Consider the following 9,332-nt stretch of genomic DNA (forward strand, 5'->3'; position numbering starts at 1 on the left):
GTATTTTGGCTTCATGGCTCCTTTAAGTTGCGTTTGTGAATACGGGGGTAAGTGACGTTGCTTCTTTGAAGTTCCGCGTAGTGACTAAGTTTGTGGGAAATCAGTAGGCGCAGATCCCGGAGTTCTTTCTTGTGCGAAATAAATCCTTAAGGGGGAGTTCACCATCGGTGATGTCTAGCATTTTGGTTTCGTTTCTGCCTCATTCCCGAGAGCCTTAACTCGAAACATGCATGTGACGAAAACCTGCATTGCGAATTTTTGTCAACTTCGTAATATCCAGGTTTAACTGTATTTGGATTCATGCAGCGCCAAGATGGCATTACAACAGGCGGGAGATTCACAAGTATTGATTACACATGTAGATGGAGGCCAAGAGCACATCATCAATACCGTCACATATCTGACGGAAACTTGCTTGGGCAGTCCTCCAATTTGTGGGACTGTTATAATATGCCCGAAGTTTATAGCACCCTGCTGACTTGTACAATTAAAAGGGTGAACAACTTTTGAATGAAGCCACACCGAATGTGCTGATGTGTTTTAAAGGGGGAAGGGGGATGCATTCAATATACAGGGTGATCAAAGTTAAGTCGACGGGCTTTTTTAAAAAATAGGCGCTTACATTTACGCGAAGGCCACCTCTACAGTGAAGTTATGTACCCATGGGGACACATAATTAGGAGGTAATTTTGATGTAGGTGGCTTAATTAATTTAATTTGAATAATTAACATTTTAGTGGCTACTGTAACCAGGCATGTTTGTATTGGAAAGTAAGACGCGATCGTGTTTCTACGCAGTTTTATTTGGCAGAATTCTTCTAGCGCATCACTCTTAATCTGGTTCCACGTAAGATCCACTTAGTAACTGGAACTTTTTTGCAAAAAAGTTCCAGTTATATATTTGGAACCGTGTTCTACATATCCTGAAAATTAAGTGGAACAGTGCACCACATATTTTTGCAACGCAATTATGTGGATCGGTGTTCCAAATAAAAGTATGCGGATCACTGTTCCAAATAAAAGAGTACTTTAAGTTACTGGAACATTGATCCATGTAAAATCATTATGGAATTTATCCGGTGCGCCGTTCCAGGTACCTTCAGACCAGCTGTTTATATAAAACGGTGTTCCTATAGGCACTGGGAAGCTGTCTATGGGACTCCACTTTTCCAATATTTCTGCTTTCCTGTCGGTATACACCGACGTCATATGCCAGGCTGGCGGATGCATTGGTATCAGCAGGAAACCGCAAGCACCATTTTAACACAGCCTTGATATATGACCCGCAGTGATACCAACAATTGGAAAGCAGAAACCACCGCAGCAGTGTGGTCCCTGACAGTTCCCAACAGTTGCCTATCGGAGCACAGTTCCATATAAAAGTTGGTCTGAGGCACCTAGAGCGGCACACAGTCTTTGGCTTCACCCGCAGAATCCTGTTCTGGGTTTCAGCTGCATGTAAAAGAAACAATATACTTGCATTAAAATACGCACGAAACAAACTATTATGACTCATACACTGCTTTTCAACATACTATACAACTTTATTGGGTGTTAGTATTCATACATTTCAGATTTGAATAGCTGTCTATTTTAAATTGCACAGAAAATGACCAACGTACAAGCAATAAATACCATAACGATAACACTCATAACGATAACACTAGGCTCCAAGTGGCATTTTCACATATTCACTTGTACTCAAAAACATGGTTAATAAAGACGGTATTAAGATCAACTGCTTCACAAATAAATAGACGTGTGCGTCTACCGCGGCACTGACACATACATTATACAACAGTGAGCGTCAAATATGCTGTCTTATCAGATAAACCAAAATAATTCAAAGGCGGAATTACTCATTGCGCTTGCCATACTATGTTTACGCATAACTGTTTGGGAAAATGCAGTTTGCCATTAAATTGTAGGGAAAGGCCTAAAAACAAGCCATACACGGTTGTATTATCACAAACCTACAACAGTGCAGTGCAAGAGTTTAGGAAAACAACGCTCGAGCCAAGATTAACGATAAAACATTTTGACACGAGAGGTCACATGCGGCAGTATGCCACAATTAAAACATGATCATTAAAGATAGTAGTTTCCTGACACCAGACGTAAGTGTAACATCAAGCTATTTGTAGGCAAAATAGACTTTATGAGCGTCCTGAAAAGGCCTTTGACTTAAGGGACGTTACTTGACCAAACAATTTTTAGTTGTTTAAAATAATTCATCCCAGGAAATCTCACAAAAGCCAGCGTGAATCTTATATAATTTTGCAAACCAGGTAGCCGGAAGCATGTTACACATATTAAAATTTAACAAGTCATCGATTCAAGCGGGATCAAGTCAGACATCCTTAAGAATCAAACAAGCCAGCGTTGAATCCTACAGGGGACCAGTTTTACAAAGCAGACTTGAAAACATTTTTTCCAGCTTCAACGTTTTACCTTAGGTAAAATTCCCAGTTGCATGCTATAAAAACCCTCCCGTCTTGCTGTCAGTGTAATTGTGACCAAAGCCCTGCTTCTGCCAAGCAAGAAATGCAACTTTGTTCAAAGGAGAAGACTTGTTCAAGCCAAATACGCACATTTTAAATTCTTCTACGGCATGGGTGTCAGCTCACTTACAGTACTAAAATTTATCAATGAAGGCGGAAGCCATCTCCGTAAATAAGCACTGTCACTTTTGCATCACCAGCAGCACTGCCACGAAAAAAAAATCTCATGAGCTACACTTGAATAATAGGACGTTACAATGCGGTGCCATGAACTACATTAACTCCCACTATAGATTCAAAGACAGCCTGCGCATTGTGCCAATGATGAAAAATAAGGCACGACTTCAGTGTTCAGTTGACATGAAACTTGCATGTGCCAGTAACTTAAACCTCTTCATCTGATTTCACCCCCTTCATGCCTTTCATCTGACCTCCTTCATGCCTTTCAAGAGATACTTTAACCTCTACCAATAATTTAAAATCCCAAGTAGAGCTGAACACTTGAAGTATTTCAACAGAGACTCCAACTTAAATGACACCAGGCCACTGTCAAATTTCTCATGCTTTCCAAGAACTCCCTGCAAAAGTCCCAAGAACTCTTCAAAGGCACACAGCCATAAGAACATGATGACACGATGAAAAAGATGACATATACGGCGAAGAGGATGACCACATCCTGAAGTGACAATGCAGGCGGCGAATCCGTGATGTGTTTCTTGCGAGCAATATTGATGGCGCCAGTCCCTTCTCTCAGAATAACCGGGCCTCGAGAAGACTTACTGCTCACCTCATGTACCTTCAAGGAAACAAGATTATTTTGTTACATGGTTGCTTTAAATGAGTGAGTTGCTTAGGCCCTTTTATAACACAGTAATTGATCTAAAATCAGTGATTTCTTGGGTTTTTTCTGGAAGTGCTGCTAAAGGTGAAAGTGCGCTAAACAATATCACCAGAGACAATCAATGAAATTGCCCTGATTCTGGAAAGTATCCCACCTTGCTGCCTCGGTATCCTGAATATAAGGTTTTTTATCCTTGAGAGATTTCGTTTATTAATCAAATAATAATTACTATAATCACCTTTTGGCATTATATTTTACACACCTTCTCTCTGCAAAAAATGTTCTCTGTATTGTATAATGTGCTCCCTAGAATGCTGTAGTGAGGCTGGTTTAATATAACTTAAAGCTAAACGATGTATCTACCGCAAAGAAATAAATGGCCAGTCACTGGAAATCATAAATATCGCACTGTGGCAGAAATTTTTTGTGGAATTAGTTCCACCTAAAATATTTCCCTCTCGATTTGTATTACCTCCATGGTTCGTAGTGGTATGAGGCAGAAGTTGAGTTGACTAATGCTGAACTAGGCTGTTGCTCAATTTTCTTATAAATCGCAACTACAGCACATTTTCTTGCAGACGTCACTTTCTGTGCTCTAAAAAATTCCCTTAAAAAAATACTCCTTATTTAACCCCCTGTCAAAATCCAATGCAAGCATTACTTATGCTACGCCTGTATTTGGGAGTATTATTGGTGCTACGGGCGTATTAAAAGCGGGAAATGTAAATCGTCAGTTGCCACCGTATTGTATCAGCAACCACGTTGGGCGTGTCCGTGGTGCTGGCAAATCACAGCAACAACTCTCAAGGTGTAAAAGCTAAATATTTACAAAACTAAAATACAAAATAGTGTTTTTTTTTTGCCACTGTTGGAGCATCCGTAATAGGCAGAATGTGAACACAATGGCCAATATTGGCGTTCACGATAACTTATTAACAGTGAGATTTTATTAGGACGAACAGACCCAGAAATTGAGTCTCGCAAAAACAAAATGCCAGCTTACCCAACCAAAATTAAGACCCGGGTGTTTCTGCCAGGGCCGTCTCAAAGTGCACTTCCAGGAAAGTTTCGCTGACGTGTTCAGAAAAGCTCGTACTGTCACCTTGAGCTACAGGCCAAGCTGTCGCTGAAAAGAAGTTTTAAACCATTAGTTATAAAGAAACTACCTAAAAACTCGCCACGAAAGACCCAAAAATGGCAGTGCGTACTTACTTGTAGAATGCAATGATTTCGTCCCGTGCAAGAGCTCTAATGTGTTGCCTTCTGATGATACACTTCCAAGAAGGGGTCCAAATACAATTAAAATGGCCTTATGCATTCCTTGTACCGCTGTTTTAGGTCTATCTTCGCCCTATTGCCTAGAAAATAAACAGTACAAAAATATCAGAGAATAAATTTATGCCTTGCTTTACCCAGGGAGCACGAGAATATATTGAACAATGTCTGATTCGTTCCACGAAAGTAGAATGTCTTTTTTACAGCGGAAGCCCTGATAATCTTTTCTTGCTAAACAATTTGACATATGAAAATATTTGAACATACTTTAAGCTCACCTGTCCTTGGTCTATGCGAACTGGTAAATATCTGCACAATATGCACGACTCAAAAAGTACTCTTTTGTGGCTTATGAGCTCCACAGGGCATTCATAATCCGCCACACTCTCCCCGACGACCCATCAGCATGCCAAAGATGTCTTCAGCCAGTGAATGCGACAACCATGATTTCGCAGGAGAATGTAAAGAAAGGAAATAATTTGTTTTCATTTTTTTTGCAGAGGAACAAACACATTTGTCACAACCTATCAGTGGAGGGCCAAATGTCTCCACAGTCAGACATATACTCTTTCTGAACATACTCTTTCTGAACAGGTCATACAGTATGAATACAGAATGTAGCAATCTGCTTTTGCAGTACAATTTCTACGTTCAAAGAACAGAAATGGATTAATGTTTGGTGCACATCATGATGCAACAACTTTGCACCCGAGCGTTTTGAAAATTATTCCAACTCTCGAGCTTCCACTGACATTGATAGGATAAAATGGCAGGAATGGATTATTTTTAAACTTACTTTGTGACGTTAAAACTTCTAATAGTCCACACGTGAGTTTTATGGGTAATTATTCTGAGGTCTCAGGTTACCACTGACATTGACAGCATAGAAACGGCACCACACTTTCTGCGTGTTTCCACCTGCCTTCCCCTCCACAAAAGGAACGTTTTGTTACTACGCTACTGCTCAGACAACCACTTCCTTGCATTTCACTACACGTCAGGGAGCCAACTAACGTTGACTAGTGTAAATAGATCATCTGAATTCATCGAAGGCATTGGAAGAAACAAGGAACAACTACACACACAGCACACATAAAAAGCAGTGCTGCCGCCAACGCCTTGAACGCACATCAACATTAGGCGGAATAGCGTGATTAGCACAGTAAATTTATGGCTCTCAGAAGACCAACACAACGCAATTAACACGAAAGTTTGAAAATGCCGATAAGTCTAAAGACAGGCGCTACAAGTTGTTCAGTGCGTGCGCGCGAGACAATAGCGAGCGACTAACCCGAGATTTAGTACCGCTGACTGGAACAGCAACCGTCAATATACAAATAAGCAACACCACACCGTAAGGGGACATGCAGACTCGAGAAATGCGCGCAGCAGCAACTTTCTAAATAGCACTATCCAACGTACGCAGTCAGAAATGTCAAGCCGACTCGGACCCACAAACACGCAGCAAACGTTTCTTGAACACGAACAACAGGCATGGGAGCGGCATGTTTATCGGACTCAGTGATGAACAAGTCAATGAGCAACAACCGTTACCAGAACATAAATAAGCAGCACCGACCTTTTTTGAGCCTCCTGGCAAAACTACATTTTGTCGAACAGTAAATACAGCCCGAGGATATGAAGAAATCCGCAGTTTCACGCCACAACCAAACTGCCATAACGGTTTCCGCCACTGTGATTGCAATGCCTCTAGTACATCAGGCGCATAACGCGAGCAATCGAGAAAACTGCTGTAGAACGCCACTTGTGGCGCTGCATGCAGAAGAACGTAAAACTAGCGCAGTGAACGCTGAGAGATAGGGGCGCTGCTGTCGTTTAAATGGTTGACGTCCTGTTTTTCACTCATCGTCGTTGTACCCGTTGCCTTCCCACTATACCATGCATCAACGCAAACGGCGTGACCTTGCGGCTGCCTACGCATGTGCACGGCATGCCGCACTGAAGTGGCGGTCGTTTCGTAATGGTTTCGGCCAACTTTTCCTTCCTCCGTGGTTTGGGCGATGCACGCCGTGGCCAGTGACCAGTCCGCGAAAGAGATCACAAACTCGGCACCCTTGATCGCTTTTATTTGCTTAGGAAAATGGGAGTAGGCCTCTAAGCGGACGTCTATGCGGCTCTGAGGCTGGAACAAAGAGCTCAGATATTAGCCAATTTAACACGTTAGTCGGGCTAAAATTTTTTCTCGCCGCGGGCCGTGAGTGCGTGCGGTATGTGTGCATAAACTTTGATGACAGCATTACTTCGTTGTTTGCAGTGAAAACAAAACGACGCTTCTTTATTGACTGCGTTCTCCTGACAACAAGCCTTTCCAATACCAATAATATATACTGCGACGCTCTTTGTACCCACGTTATAGAAAACTACTTCCGTATAGTGAATTCAGTGTGACATAGCTAATTAGCGAGTAATAATACATCTGCCCGTTTTCCAGCAGTTTTTCTTCATGAACACCAATAGTGCAGGAAAACAGCAACGGGGGGACCAGCAGGAGACGGCAGGTCATTCGGTGAACTTGAATTACTTAGGCAAGTAACAACATTAGGGTAACACTGCGGATTTCCCGATACTGCAATGAATAATTTGAAATAAGAATGCCATTTAAGTATAAATATATAGAATGTAAGGCAGATGCCGCGGGGTAGATTTAGTTCTCCAGGTTTTGAGTCGTTCTCTTTCTGCAAAGAGGCTTTCGTTTTTGCTTGTGAAAATTAACAGTCGAGACGAGACAAAATACAAAAACGAACTTCTAAGCATATAACTGCATGCGTAGCATGATGTGTGCGGTGTAATGGTAACCGCAGTCGGTTACCATTATGTATGCACCCCATCACAACATAAGTAACGTGGACTAAGTACCATTGAGCGCGTACTACACCACAGCGATATGATGACTGAGCGTTGAACAAAAACTGCTGTTTCTGCGAAGCTTTGTAGACCAGATGCATAACATGTAATAGCCTCAACAAGTATTTCGTTATGAAGGTGCTCACAAAAGCACCACGAATTCTTCAGCGCTATAGCAGCTATGGCTTTGCCCGAACGGCAGACGGGGAAAGGGAAGACGTTTAGTCCTTCTCAAATTGAAGTCACTGGTGATTTTGTACTTGACGCCTCAAATTAGAAAGATACGATGTTCACGAAAGCGGTTTGGGTGCCGCAGAACTCCTGGAAATGGGTTCCTGCAATTTCTTCTTTTGCCTAGGATATCCTCCTCTCGACATTTTTAATGCTTTGTATGGCGTTGACAAAAAAGTGGGATTTCGTTTTCTGTCAAAGAACATCACTAAAACTACAGCTTAGCCGTATTATGAAAGTTAACTGCTGCAAGGCAGCTTCATAGATGTCGGCGAAGTTCATTAAATTTTATGTGCGGTGTGCGTGTGTGTATAAAACGCGCACGTGCATCTTGGGTCAAGAAGCACCTAATGTATATGCGGGTCATTGTTCCAGTTGATGCATCAAAGAGTGCATACTTCACTGCCATGCACGAGTTATGTGGAACAAGACACGAGCAAAAAATATACAAAAGCACTCTCCCCAACCGTTTACTGGGACATAAGTGGAACAGTAACCGGAACCGCCGACACCGCATGACCCCATTTCTTCGGTTCCAGATAAAAACCACGAACATAAAGAAAACAAGCTGACGGTTCCAGATAAGACCCACCTATATGCTTCGTTCCAGTTATTCTTTCGTTTGGATCCACATAAAATATATGGATCACCCTTTCTAACTGGAACTTATATGGAACCAGATTAAGAGTGTAGTCAGAGATATTGAACTGCGAAGTTTAATTGCCGCTCCCATGATTACGCATGCTAGAAGTCAAGACCGGCGCATAGCTCCTCCCTTTTGTTATGCGTTTCGATAGCGGTTCCGAGTACTGCAGATTGCGATAACGCCAGACAAGAATGAATGGGTGTCAGTTATCACTTTTGCCTATGCCTCCGCCTCTTTGTCGAACTAAACACCGTACACTGCAGGCCCGTCACAGAAGGGAGGAGCTTTGCGCCGGTGCAGACTGTCTTGGATGCGTAATCATGCGAATGGGAATTAAACTTCGAGGTTTGATATCTCGGACTACGGATGCGCTAGAAGAATTCGGCCAATTGAACCTGTGTAGAAACACGGTTGCGTCCAACTTTCCAATACAAACATGCCTGGTTACTGTAGCCAGTAAAAGTTGGTTAATCAATTTTAGTTAATTAAGTCTCCGAAATCAATAATTACCTCGGAAATATGTCCCCCCGGGCGCATAACCGCCCTGTAGAGGTGGTCTTCGAGTAAATCTAAGCGCCTATTTTTAAAACAACCTGTCGACTTAACTTTGATCACGGCTTTCTGTTGGGTTCCCGTATTGCTACAGTCTGTTTCGAGAAGTTCATAAAAATGAACCAACCCATTCAAGTAGTTATCAAACCACCATGTTTATACATTGAATATATGCAAGTTCCATTTGGAAACTGTTTATTTCCTCGAAGAGTTCTCGTTTTTTCAGACGATGTGGGTGCCTCCTTATTCGCCACCACCAAAACAGGTTTCCGTGCAAAACTAATGAACGCCCCGTGACCACTTCTGACACCGAACGAGAAAGTTTTCTTCGCTGTACAACTAATGTTAGGCTGGCTTCACATGAAACCAAAAGACACGATTTCTCTGCGACAAGTCTTTCTCGTCATTGTTGTCAGAACAG

General features: G+C 42.2%; 1 long non-coding RNA gene across 1 annotated transcript; it reads right to left on the reverse strand.

Annotated features, from left to right (window-relative positions):
• Positions 1–1,266: 1,266 nt before the first annotated feature.
• On the reverse strand, positions 1,267–6,320 carry LOC144149034 (uncharacterized). Its single transcript, XR_013318142.1, has 4 exons — positions 6,197–6,320; positions 4,555–4,700; positions 4,346–4,468; positions 1,267–3,297 (listed from the first exon to the last, which is right to left on the reverse strand). It is a non-coding gene; the product is annotated as an uncharacterized LOC144149034 (long non-coding RNA).
• Between the last annotated feature and the right edge of the window lie 3,012 nt (positions 6,321–9,332).

Source organism: Haemaphysalis longicornis, unplaced genomic scaffold, assembly GCF_048455015.1.
Source record: "Haemaphysalis longicornis isolate Haplotype H1 unplaced genomic scaffold, Haemaphysalis longicornis Haplotype H1 scaffold_8, whole genome shotgun sequence".
In the NCBI taxonomy this organism is placed as follows: Eukaryota; Metazoa; Arthropoda; class Arachnida; order Ixodida; family Ixodidae; genus Haemaphysalis; species Haemaphysalis longicornis.